We start from the raw sequence: 12,981 nt of genomic DNA on the forward strand, positions 1-12,981 counted from the left end.
CTTGTACCAGCTACTTGAAAGGGCCAATTCTTGAAATCTTACCTCAAACAAACTTTTTTGATTTTTAGTAAGTTTTGTTTTATCTTTTTGTCTGAGTCGGGGCAGAGTAAAAACTACATAATTTGGCCCACCTTTATCCATATTGGCTCTTAAAAACATCTAGGCAATTTCCATGTATCGTAGGGACCATAGTTAACCATCATTCACCCGGTTTCTACAGCTGTATTAGAAACATGGAGGTAACCTGCTTATGAAGAGTAGTTGGACATACCAGTCTTGACCACCTTCATGCATTCAGAAACCATAGGAATAAAGTGTAAGGTTTTAAAGTTATGAATATGTGAAGGGTGGAACATTCTTTCTATTTATTTGACTACCTAATGTGTTTGATACTGTCCTATAAATATTGGATTAAAATTGTTTATGGTCTTTTAAACAAAAAGTAATTATTCCTATTGTGTGCTTTGCAGGACATTGCGAGTTAATATTGTTTTGCTCTAAAACGTTTCCCAAAATAAAAAAAAATGCAATTTAATAAGCACTACTAAATGGCCTTTGATTTCTTAGTGATATTTAATATTAAAAATAGAAAATTAGGCTTGAGTAGTAAATAAGACTCCATATATTAGATGGAATAATCACTGTGAGTAGTGCCAGAATTCCTTGCTTTTCATGTTCATCAAGGCATATTCATGTGAAAAGTAAAATATATGAGTGAGATTTAAATGGGTTATAAAATCATCAGAACCCTGATAGCTTTATTTTTTTTTCTGTTTCAAATATTTGAAGACTATTACATGACTTAATAAACTTTCTAGTAATATCTTTGTCTTCCTGTATATGTGTTTTTATTATGTTTGTGTAAGATTATATTTCTTAGAGAAACATATTGAAAACAAAAAGAAAAGGAGTACTTGTGGCACCTTGGAGATGAACAAATTTATTTGAACATAAGCTTTCGTGAGCTACAGCTCACTTCATCGGATGCATGTAGTGGAAAATACAGTGGGGAGATTTTATATACACAGAGAACATGAAACAATGGGTGTTACCATACACGCTGTAACAAGAGAACAAGAGTGATCAGGTGAGCTATTACCAGCAGGAGAGCCGAGGGGGCTGGGGTGGGGAGGAGGAAATCTTTTGTAGTGATAATCAAGGTGGGCCATTTCCAGCAGTTGACAGGAATGTGTGAGGAACAGTGGAGGGGTGGGGGGTTGGTGGAATAAACATGGGGAAATAGTTTTACTTTGTCTAATGACACATCCACTCCCAGTCTTTATTCAAGTCTACTCTGAAACCTGTCATATTGAAAACAAGTATCAGAAGGGTAGCTGTGTTAGGCTGTATCCACAAAACCAAGGAGGAGTCTGGGGGCACCTTTAAGACTAACAGATTTATTTGGGCATAAACTTTCATGGGTAGAAAACCCATTTCTTCAGATTTACCCACGAAATCTTATGCCCAAATAAATCTGTTAGTCTTAAAGGTGCCACTGGACTTGTTTTTTTACATTGAAAACAAGAAGCAAATACTTTTTTTCAGGATAGCTTTCATCAGTGAGCTGGGAGGTGTCATTTGGGGTTTTTGGCATTGGAGTTGGTCAGTTTGAATACAGTGAAATGTTGTTAATTGGATTGACTGAAATGCTGTAATTTTTTTAATCCATTCAAGGGGAAGGACCACACAAGTATTAGAAGTAAAAATGACTAAAGTTTAGGCCAACCTCTAACTTTCATATTTATATTGTCTTATGGTATCAGGTACTTATCCAAATGTTAGCTTTTTTTTTTTTTTTTTTTTTTTAAAGAAAGTGTGTTATTTACTACTTTTTAAAACTGTTTAGAAATGTTTTGATATTGTTGGAATGAGTGTTTTACAGTAATTTTCTGTATCACTGTTTTTGTCTGTGAACTTAAAAGGTTGATACTGAGGCTTGTTGTTCTACTGAATTAAAGTAGAAGTTGTTTGAAATCTGATCCAGCTGAATGATGATGAGGAATGCTGTTACACAGCATTCCTATGTCAGCTTTTCACCAAGACATCTCACATGCAGCTGCTTGGTAGAAAGCCAGCTAATAATGCAATGTTTTTATGTCATCGTGTTTTAAAGGGTTAGAGCAGGGATCTCCTAAATCTGTAAGGAATGTCACATGCCAGCTCTTTTGAGTCAGCAGCTTTCCCTGTCTGAGTTTCTTTACTGCTATGTTGCATTTTCAGTGAGCATTAATATATGAGAAGGCAGGTAGTAGAATGCAATCTGTGCATGACTGCTGACATGTTGTGCAAGAAGTGCCTACATCTCACTGTTATTGTATACTCAGGAATATGTTAATCCTCTTAATCAATAGATATAAAACTTTCAGAGATGGAAATTAAAAACAAGCAAACCACTAACCACTTAATTTAAGAGATCTTTCTTGTAATTGGGGAAAATAGCTTTGGGGGAAGTTTCAGATATAAACATATTTGAAATCTCTTCTTCCTATTAATTTAATAATTTTGCTAAGTTTTAGGACCCTCATCCCCCAACTGATAGCAGTGTCAGATAAAACTGTTTTTTACCCTACTCCATGGACAAACTACATTAAACCTAAAGCTGTTTTTACCATAGTTTAACTGCTTCAATCCAAGCCGTGCAAATTCCCAAAAGCAAATTGTTCAAAAGGTCAAATTGAAGGAGGGCTGGCTTATCTTTTCATCCTCAAGGAAGATAAATTGAATTTCATGCAGTTTACTTTGTGACCTCTTCAAAATTCTTTCACTGTAGCTCTGTGTGGATGTTCAGGATTCTGTGATGGATTTTGTAACAGTGACATCGTGCATAATCCTAAAGTACAAAATGTATATCCTTACCTCTGTCTATTGTGCAGCATCCTGTTTGCTGTTTGGCTACTGTTTGCCATCTCTGAACTATATGGGGCCTCATAAACATTGAATAGGATGGGTGACAATGGGAGTCTGAGAAACCCTGAATGAGAGAGTCATCTGGGCAGATGAGCTATTGTCCAATATTACATTCTGGCATCTTTTGGAAAGAAATGGAGGCACTTGAATTACTCTGTCTACTCCTGATAGGGTCAGCTGGTATGTCAACAACACCTTATTTTCAACAGCACTGAAGGTGGCAGAAAGATCTAAAGAATTATCATATGCCCGCTATCTTCATCCACCCCAGAAGGAGATCAACCAAAACAATGGATGCAGTCTCCTTGTTATACTTAAGCTTAACATTAAGCAAATTGACTGGGGTCAAGGAAAGCTGAATACTCCAGGAATTATCGAAATGTCATCTGTACAGCCTTAATTATTTTTCTTGGAAAGGAAAGGAGGGTTTGAGATGTTGACAGTAAATTAAATAATGTTTCTTGACCAAAGATTTGTTTAAAAAATGGTTAAAAGAAGTGGGCAGACAATTACAATAATGTGCCTCCGTACCTCGCTGTTGGCTTTCACCATTCTAATTCACAAGTGACAGTTTGCAAATCTCTTAGTACTCCCAGAAGTTCAGTAAGCAAAATTGACAAAAACTCCAGCACAGAAGACTCTTTTTCGACCTAACTTTATCATTGTGACATACAGCTCAATCCAAATTCTAAGTGAATTTATCTGCAAAATAATGTGAAAATTCCTTAGTAAGAAATGCTAGACTTTGTTACTAGATGCAAACAATCCACATTTAACAAGTTTGAGAACAGTTCTGTTCATTCAGATTTGTGTTTCTTCTTTGAGTGATGGTCCCTATATGGATTCCAAACATTGGTGCGCATGTGCATCATGTGCTGGAACCTGAATAATTTATAGCTGTGTCAGTTGACCCACACATACATCTTACCATCACCCTTGTGTCTGCAGCCAAGGCTATAAGATGCCATGTGCACAGGCCCCGACTTTCTAATGTGCTGGGAGGGGAGGCGGTGGCTTGATGCCCGGCTCTGCCCGAGGCTCCACCCCTTCCTCCAAGGCTCTACACACCTCTTCCCACCCCTGCTCCACCCCTGCCCCGCCTCTTCCCACCCCATTCCACCCTCTCCCCCCAGCGTGCCTCACCTCGCTCTTTCCCACCCTCCCAAAGTCTTCTGCATGCCGCGAAACAGCTGATCATGGTGGGTGGGAGGCTCTGGGAGGGAGGGGGAGGCGCTGATCAGCAGGGCCTGCAGGCGGGCGGCAAACACTAGGGGGATGCGGGGGAGCTAATGGGGGGCTGCCCCACCATTTTTTCCCCGTGGGTGCTCCAGCACCTATGGCCATGTGGGTCAACACCAGAAGAAAACTTTGTCTCCTCCATCACATAAGATTTCAGAAACTATTTCTTGCAATTTTTGGATTGAGACTTCTGCCACTGCTCTCCCCAGCCAAGCCCAGACCCTCTGGAGCTGCCGCGGCCAGGGAGAGGCACCTCTCCCTGCTGAAGCCCCGGGCAGCCTGCATCTCAGAGCCCGCACCCCCAGCCCTGAGCACCCTCCCACAGTCCAAGCCTCTCAGCCCCATCCACAGCACACATCGCTTCCATATTGGTACACATAACAAAATTCATTCTGCACATGGGTGTAAAAAATTAGAGAGAACACTGGATAGGAAGCACTTTGTCAATAGCTGTACATTACAGAATATTATGAAGTCCTTGCCTAGTGTTCTGATAGGTCACTATCTCCTATTCTTCCCAGAGCTCTCTGAAATTAAAATTCCAAGGATATACCATTAAAACAAATCTTTCCTTCTGATGTGAAAGGTGTGCCTCAGCCTCAAAATATGAAGAAGAATACAATTTTTCATTCTTTGCCCTTCCCCTGTCTCTAGTCTCAGCCCAAAGGTGAGATGCAGAGTGCTTTTAACTGATTTTCATTCTGGTTGCTAAGTTCATCTTTACAACTTTTGCTAAATAGTATAATAATATGTTCTGTTAGTAATAGTTATAATGAAAGTAAAATACGTTGATTAAAAAAATCCAGTGCAAGAAATTCAGTTGTTACTGATTAGGTTATTCTATTATCTAATTTAAAAAAGTAAACAAGGAAAAAAACTGTAATCAAGCAGGAAGCTTCTGTCTTGACAATTTGACGCAAAGTAGGAATGCAAGAGTATGCACTACCATATTTGTAGAAACACTGAAAATCAGTTTAAATATACTTTAAAAATAACTTTTAAACTAGGGATGTCAAGCGATTAAAAATATTAATCGTGATTAATTGCACTGTCAAACAATAATAGACTATCATGTATTTAAATATTTTTTGATGTTTTCTATGTTTTCAAATATATTGATTTCAGTTATAACACAGAATACAAAGTGTACATGCTCACTTTATATTTTTGATTACAAATGTTTGCACTGTAAAAATACAAAAGAAATCGTATTTTTCAATTCACCTAATACAAGTTCTGTAGTGCAGTCTTTTTATCATGAAAATTGAACTTACAAATGTAGAATTATGTACAAAAAATAATTGCATTGAAAAATAAAACTATTTAAAACTTTAGAGCCTACAAGTCCACTCAGTCCTACTTCAGCCAATTGCTCAGACAAACAAGTTTGGTTACAATTTGCTGCCTGTTTCTTGTTTACAGTGTCACCTGAAAGTGAGAACAGATGTTCGCATGGCATTGTTGTAGTCGGCATCACAGGATATTTACGTGACAGATATGCTAAAGATTCATATGTCCCTTCATGCTTAAATCACCATTCTAGAGGATATGCATCCATGCTGATGACAGGTTCCACTCGATAACGATCCAGAGCAGAGTGGATCGACGCATGTTCATTTTCATCATCTGAGTCAAATGCCATCAGCAGAAGGTTGATTTTCTTTTTTTGGTGGTTTGGGTTCTGTAGTTTCTGCATCAGAGTGTTGCTCTTCTAAGACATCTGAAAGCATGCTCCACACCTCATCCCTCTCAGATTTTGGAAGGCACTTCAGATTCTTAAACCTTGGGTTGAGTGCTGTATCTATCCTCAGATATCTCAGATTGGTACCTTCTTTGCATTTTGTCAAATTTGCTGTAAAAGTGTTCTTAAAACGAACATGTGCTGGGTCACATCTGAGACTGCTATAACATAAAATATATGGCAGAAAGGGAGTAACACAGAACAGGAGACATACAAGGAGTTCAGTCACAAATTTAATTAACTGATGATTTTTTTAATGAGCATTATCAGCATGGAAGCCTGTCCTCTGGCATGGTGGCTGAAGCATGAAGGGGCATATGAATGTTTAGCATATCTGGCACGTAAGTACCTTGCAACATTGGCTACAGAAGTGCCATGTGAATGCCTATTCTCACTTTCAGGTGACATTGTAAATAAGAAGCAGCCAACGGTATCTCCCGTAAATATAAACAAACTAGTTTATCTTAGTGATTGGCTGAACAAGAAGTAGGACTAAGTGGACTTGTAGTCTCTAAAGTTTTGCATTGTTTTGTTTTAGAGTGCAGTTATGTAACAAAAAAAATCTACATTTGTAAGTTACACGTCCACGATAAAGAGATTGCACTACAGTACTTGTATGAGGTGAATTGAAATACATTTTTATCATTTTTACAGTGCAAATATTTGTAATAAAAATAACGTAAAGTGAGCACTGTACACTTTGTAATAGAAATGAATATATTTGAAAATGTAGAAAAACATCCAAAAATATTTCATACATTTCAAATTGGTATTCTGTTGTTTAACAGTGTGATTAATCGCGATTAATTTTTTTAATCTCAGTTAATTGTTTTGAGTTAATCGCATGAGTTAACTGTGATTAAACGACAGCCCTAATTTAAACACATTTCATTTTGCTATTGTTAAACCTGAATGTTTATCATGTACATATCACTTCATTTTTAGAGGACTGAGAAAACCTTAACTTTTCAAATCAGCTACTAAAATAACCAATTAGTTTCAAAAGTTTTATCTCATTTTCAGTGCTTTTGAACAAAAACATGGTTTTTAGCTCTGCCTAAGATCATCCTGCTGAGAAATATGAAGATGCCTACCCCTTTTAGAGAGCCAACAGGTCGTTTAACTGGCTGTAGATACTGAAGCATGTATTTCTAAAAAGTATTTAGAAAAACAATGTCACAATATAGTTTTCTGTAGTACAGGGGTTGGCAACCTATGGCACGCCTGCCTAAGATGGCACGCGAGTCAATATTTAATGGCACGCTGCTGTCTGCTGGATCTGTGCAGACAGCAGCACGCCACTAAAAATCCTACCTGGCCCGGCCCGCTCTTTTCCGTCCCCTGCCCACACTCTCTCCTTGCAGGGCAGGCAAGCTTCCCCCTCCCCCAGCCTCTTCTCCTGGCGTGCTGGGTTCCTGCCCCTCCTCCGCTCCCTCCCTGTGGCCGATCAGCTGATGGCCCTTGCTAGGGAGCGGGAGAGGTAAAAGTGGAGCCACAGCGCGCTCTGTTCCGGGGACCTTGGGGAAGGGGGTGGAATCAGGGCATATCCCCTCCAGCCCTCTGCCATGAGCCACTCAGGGCAGGGGGCTGGGAGCACCCCCACACCTCCAGCCCTCTGCCCTCACCCCTGAACCCTCCTCTCACACACACCCCAGCCCCGTGTCCTGACCCCTGCACCCCCCACAACCCCAGCCCTGACTCCAACACCCCCCACACATACCCAGCCCCCCCCCCATGCGCTGACCCCTGCACCCTCCTCATATACACCCAGCCCTCTGCCCTGATCCCCCGCCCACTCAACCCAAGCCCTGACTCCGGCACCCCCCACACATACCCAGTTCCCCCACACCCTATGCCCTGACTCTTGCACCCCCACATCCCCACTCTCACCCTGAGCACCAAACATTTAGAAAAGATGGATCATGTAGTCATATCTGACAGTGATAATGAAATTTCTAATCCCACAATAAGTAAGCATGATGTTAAACAGATACTAAGAAAGTTAAATGTGTATGGTCCTATGGGACCAAATAACTTGCACCCAGGAATTTTAAATGAATTAGCCAAGTTGTGAAGAAAAGATTAAAAATATTGAATTCTAGACACTAAAAATCATAAGGCAAATAAAAAGAACCCATCTTTTTTTAATCTCATTATTTTTAAACTAATATAATGATTTTTTCGTGCCTGACTTATGCTTTCTGAAATGCTTTGGGTTAGCAATACTGGGTTTCTTGTCAGAGAAGGAAAACTACTTTTAAAGCAACCTAAAAATAACATTTTGTTTTAAAGCCTTCCAGACTTTTCTTTGGAAATAAGACTAGAAATCTGAGTTGGTTTTTTCAATTTTAGAAAAAATACAAAAATCAATACAAGAAGGGAAAAGTAGGAGAACATGAAAACGTGACTGGATATTTACCCCTGTAGCTTAGAAAAATCTGAAAAGTCTATTGTGGTTCTGTCTGGCTCCGGTAGTGGTTGACAAACTGGTAGTTGTGATGATGGCTGTTGATAGTGTTTCTTAAAAGGCTAGCACTGAAGACAAAGGGCAGCTATAGTCTTTCTGATCAGAACCTTATATAATAAAGAAAGTATGGGCTAGTAATTGCCAAAGGTAAGTATCGTTTTAGAAACAAATTAAAAGTATATTTATTTTGGGCAATTGTCTGTTAGGAGCTCCCAAGGGCTGCTGTTCCAAAGCAGGAATAAACCTCGCATCATGTTATGTCAACTGTCAAAGATCCCTCAAGGGCGCACTCACGGCCACAAATGTATATGGCATGGGAAGTCTTTCTAGGGCGCTCTGCAGCTGGAAGCAGTTTGTCTTACACCTCCCTTAATCCTGTATTTATATATGGGACAGGCATGACAGGAGCCAATGACTCCCTCCCCACCCCCACTACCAAGATACTAGCAGAGAAGATGGCAACATAGCAGTGTTCCCAGAGGGAGATGTAGGCAGGAACCCTTTCTCCCCCATCTACCTGTCTGGGAGGCATTGAGCACTAAGAACCCCCTTCTCCATAATATTTCATGAGGAAGCCTTAGATGCTCCAGCTTGAGTGTCTCACAGAAGATGTGTCTTATTCCTCCTTTGGGGAAGGGGTCTCCCAGAGGTCTCTATTGTGCTAATTTAAAAAAAAATTATTATTATATGTTGATCTTGTATATTTATATTGTATAAACCAGAATAAATAGACTTTAACTATAGGCAATTATTGGTCCTGGGCCTCACTGTTCTTTGTAGTGAAGGTCCAGTATAGAGCAGCATTCAGTGAAAAACTCAGCTTGGCTGTAATTAGAAGACCTTGAAACTGACACCGTGGATTTGCAGTGGAAATTCCTCACTCATGAAAGCGTTAAGATACTTCATTTTAGTCAGACGTTTTATAAAAAGAGAGGATATTTTTTCAGTGTCTCGGATATTCTGTAGATTAGTTACTGTAAATAGGAATTGGATAATTCCACAGTCTGTAGCCAATAAAAAATTGTATTTTGCCTGCTAATAACTGATGTAAGAAATTCGGAAGCAGGTGCTGAGCTTCTCTCTGTTGCCATCCTACAGCGTTAGTGGATTTTTCAGATTAGTTTCAGAGTAACAGCCGTGTTAGACTGTATTCGCAAAAAGAAAAGGAGTACTTGTGGCACCTTAGAGACTAACCAATTTATTTGAGCATAAGCTTTCGTGAGCTACAGCTCATTTCATCGGATGCATACTGTGGAAAGTGTAGAAGATCTTTTATACACACAAAGCATGAAAAAATACCTCCCCCTACCCCACTCTCCTGCTGGCAATGGCTTATCTAAAGTGATCACTGCTATTACCAGCAGGACAGTGGGGTGGGAGGAGGTATTTTTTCATATTCTCTGTGTATAAATAAAGTCTGCTGCAGTTTCCACGGCATGCATCCGATGAAGTGAGCTGTAGCTCACGAAAGCTCATGCTCAAATAAATTGGTTAGTCTCTAAGGTGCCACAAGTACTCCTTTTCTTTTTGCGAATACAGACTAACACGGCTGTTACTCTGAAACCTGTCATTATGCAAGGCACTGCGTTTAGCCGTATGGAGTGGAAATCTATCAACTGCATGAAAAAGCTTGTACAGATACAGACAGACATCATCTTCCTTTCCAAATGCAAACAGATGGACATCGTACCAAAAGGACTGAAGGTAAAAAATCCATTACAATCTACATACCACACAGACTATGCTGACAGCTTGTGCCACACGCTCTCAAAGAAACTGCGGAATCACCTGATCAACATCCTCTACAGCAAACAGGGAAAGATTAAGAATGAGCTCTCAAAAATGGATACTCTCATAAAAAACCAACCTTCCACACGAACTTCCTCGTGGCTGGATTTTACTAAAACTAGACAAGCCATTTACAACGCACACTTTGCTTCTCTACAAAAGAAAAAGGACACTAAACTTTCTAAACTACTACATGCTACAAGGGGCCACAGCAATGGTTCCCTCAACCCACCTAGCAATATTGTTAACCTATCCAACTATAATCTCAGCCCAGCAGAAGCAGCTGTTCTGTCTCGGGGCCTTTCCTTCTGCCCCTCCACCCCCACGAACATGATACAGTTCTGTGGCGACCTAGAATCCTATTTTCGACGTCTCCGACTCAAGGAATATTTCCAAAATACCTCTGAACAACATACTAATCCACAGAGACCTCCCAACCAACACTACAGAAAGAGGGATTCTAGGTGGACTCCTCCTGAAGGTCGAAACAGCAGACTGGACTTCTACATAGAGTGCTTCCGCCGACGTGCACGGGCTGAAATTGTGGAAAAGCAGCATCACTTGCCCCATAACCTCAGCCGTGCAGAACACAATGCCATCCACAGCCTCAGAAACAACTCTGACATCATAATCAAAAAGGCTGACAAACGAGGTGCTGTTGTCGTCATGAATAGGTCGGAATATGAACAAGAGGCTGCTCGGCAGCTCTCCAACAGGAGTTTCTACAAGTCATTACCCTATGATCCCACTGAGAGTTACCAAAAGCAACTACAGCATTTGCTCAAGAAACTTCCTGAAAAAGCACAAGATCAAATCCGCACAGACACACCCCTGGAACCCCGACCTGGGATATTCTATCTACTACCCAAGATCCATAAACCTGGAAATCCTGGGCGCCCCATCATCTCAGGCATTGGCACCCTGACAGCAGGATTATCTGGCTATGTAGACTCCCTCCTCAGGCCCTACGCTACCAGCACTCCCAGCTACCTTCGAGACACCACTGACTTCCTAAGGAAACTTCAATCCATCGGTGATCTTCCTGATGATACCATCCTGGCCGCTATGGATGTAGAAGCCCTCTACACCAACATTCCACACAAAGATGGACTACAAGCCGTCAGGAACACTATCCCCGATAATGTCACGGCTAATCTGGTGGCTGAACTTTGTGACTTTGTGCTTACCCATAACTATTTCACATTTGAGGACAATGTATACCTTCAGATCAGCGGCACTGCTATGGGTACCCGCATGGCCCCACAGTATGCCAACATTTTTATGGCTGATTTAGAACAACGCTTCCTCAGCTCTCGTCCCCTAAAGCCCCTACTCTACTTGCGCTATATTGATGACATCTTCATCATCTGGACCCATGGAAAAGAAGCCCTTGAGGAATTCCACCATGATTTCAACAATTTCCATCCCACCATCAACCTCAGCCTGGTCCAGTCCACACAAGAGATCCACTTCCTGGACACTACAGTGCTAATAAACAATGGTCACATAAACATCACCCTATACCGGAAACCTACTGACCGCTATTCCTACCTGCATGCCTTCAGCTTTCACCCTGACCACACCACACGATCCATCGTCTACAGCCAAGCTCTGCAATACAACCGCATTTGCTCCAACCCCTCAGACAGAGACAAACACCTACAAGATCTCTGTCAAGCTTTCTTACAACTACAATACCCACCTGCAGAAGTAAAGAAACAGATTGATAGAGCCAGAAGAGTTCCCAGAAGTTACCTACTACAGGACAGGCCTAACAAAGAAAATAACAGAACGCCACTAGCCGTCACCTTCAGCCCCCAACTAAAACCCCTCCAACGCATTATTAAGGATCTACAACCTATCCTAAAGGATGACCCAACACTCTCACAAATCTTGGGAGACAGGCCAGTCCTTGCCTACAGACAGCCCCGCAACCTGAAGCAAATACTCACCAACAACCACATACCACACAACAGAACCACTAACCCAGGAACTTATCCTTGCAACAAAGCCCGTTGCCAACTGTGCCCACATATCTATTCAGGGGACACCATCACAGGGCCTAATAACATCAGCCACACTATCAGAGGCTCGTTCACCTGCACATCCACCAATGTGATATATGCCATCATGTGCCAGCAATGCCCCTCTGCCATGTACATTGGTCAAACTGGACAGTCTCTACGTAAAAGAATAAATGGACACAAATCAGATGTCAAGAATTATAACATTCATAAACCAGTCGGAGAACACTTCAGTCTCTCTGGTCACGCAATCACAGACATGAAGGTCGCTATCTTAAAACAAAAAAACTTCAAATCCAGACTCCAGCGAGAAACTGCTGAATTGGAATTCATTTGCAAATTGGATACTATTAATTTAGGCTTAAATAGAGACTGGGAGTGGCTAAGTCATTATGCAAGGTAGCCTATTTCCTCTTGTTTCCCCCCCCCCCCCCCCCAGATGTTCTGGTTTAACTTGGATTTAAACTTGGAGAGTGGTCAGTTTGGATGAGCTATTACCAGCAGGAGAGTGAGTTTGTGTGTGTATGGGGGTGGGGGGGATGTGAGAGAACCTGGATTTGTGCTGGAAATGGCCCACCTTAATTATGCACATTGTAGGGAGAATGGTCACTTTGGATGAGCTATTACCAGCAGGATAGTGAGTTTGTGTGTGTGGTTTTTGGGAGGGGGGTGAGGGGGTGAGAGAACCTGGATTTGTGCAGGAAATGGCCCAACTTTATTATCATGCACATTGTGTAAAGAGTTGTCACTTTGGATGGGCTATCACCAGCAGGAGAGTGAATTTGTGTGGGGGGGTGGAGGGTGAGAGAACCTGG

The 12,981-nt window shown here is 41.3% G+C and overlaps 1 protein-coding gene across 8 annotated transcripts in view; it reads left to right on the forward strand.

Annotated features, from left to right (window-relative positions):
- Nucleotides 1-12,981, forward strand: part of MLLT10 (MLLT10 histone lysine methyltransferase DOT1L cofactor) — a 222,898-nt gene that overhangs the window by 44,119 nt on the left and 165,798 nt on the right. The gene's annotated exons all lie outside the window — the stretch shown is intronic.

This window comes from Lepidochelys kempii, chromosome 2 (assembly GCF_965140265.1).
Source record: "Lepidochelys kempii isolate rLepKem1 chromosome 2, rLepKem1.hap2, whole genome shotgun sequence".
NCBI classification, from domain to species: domain Eukaryota; kingdom Metazoa; phylum Chordata; order Testudines; family Cheloniidae; genus Lepidochelys; species Lepidochelys kempii.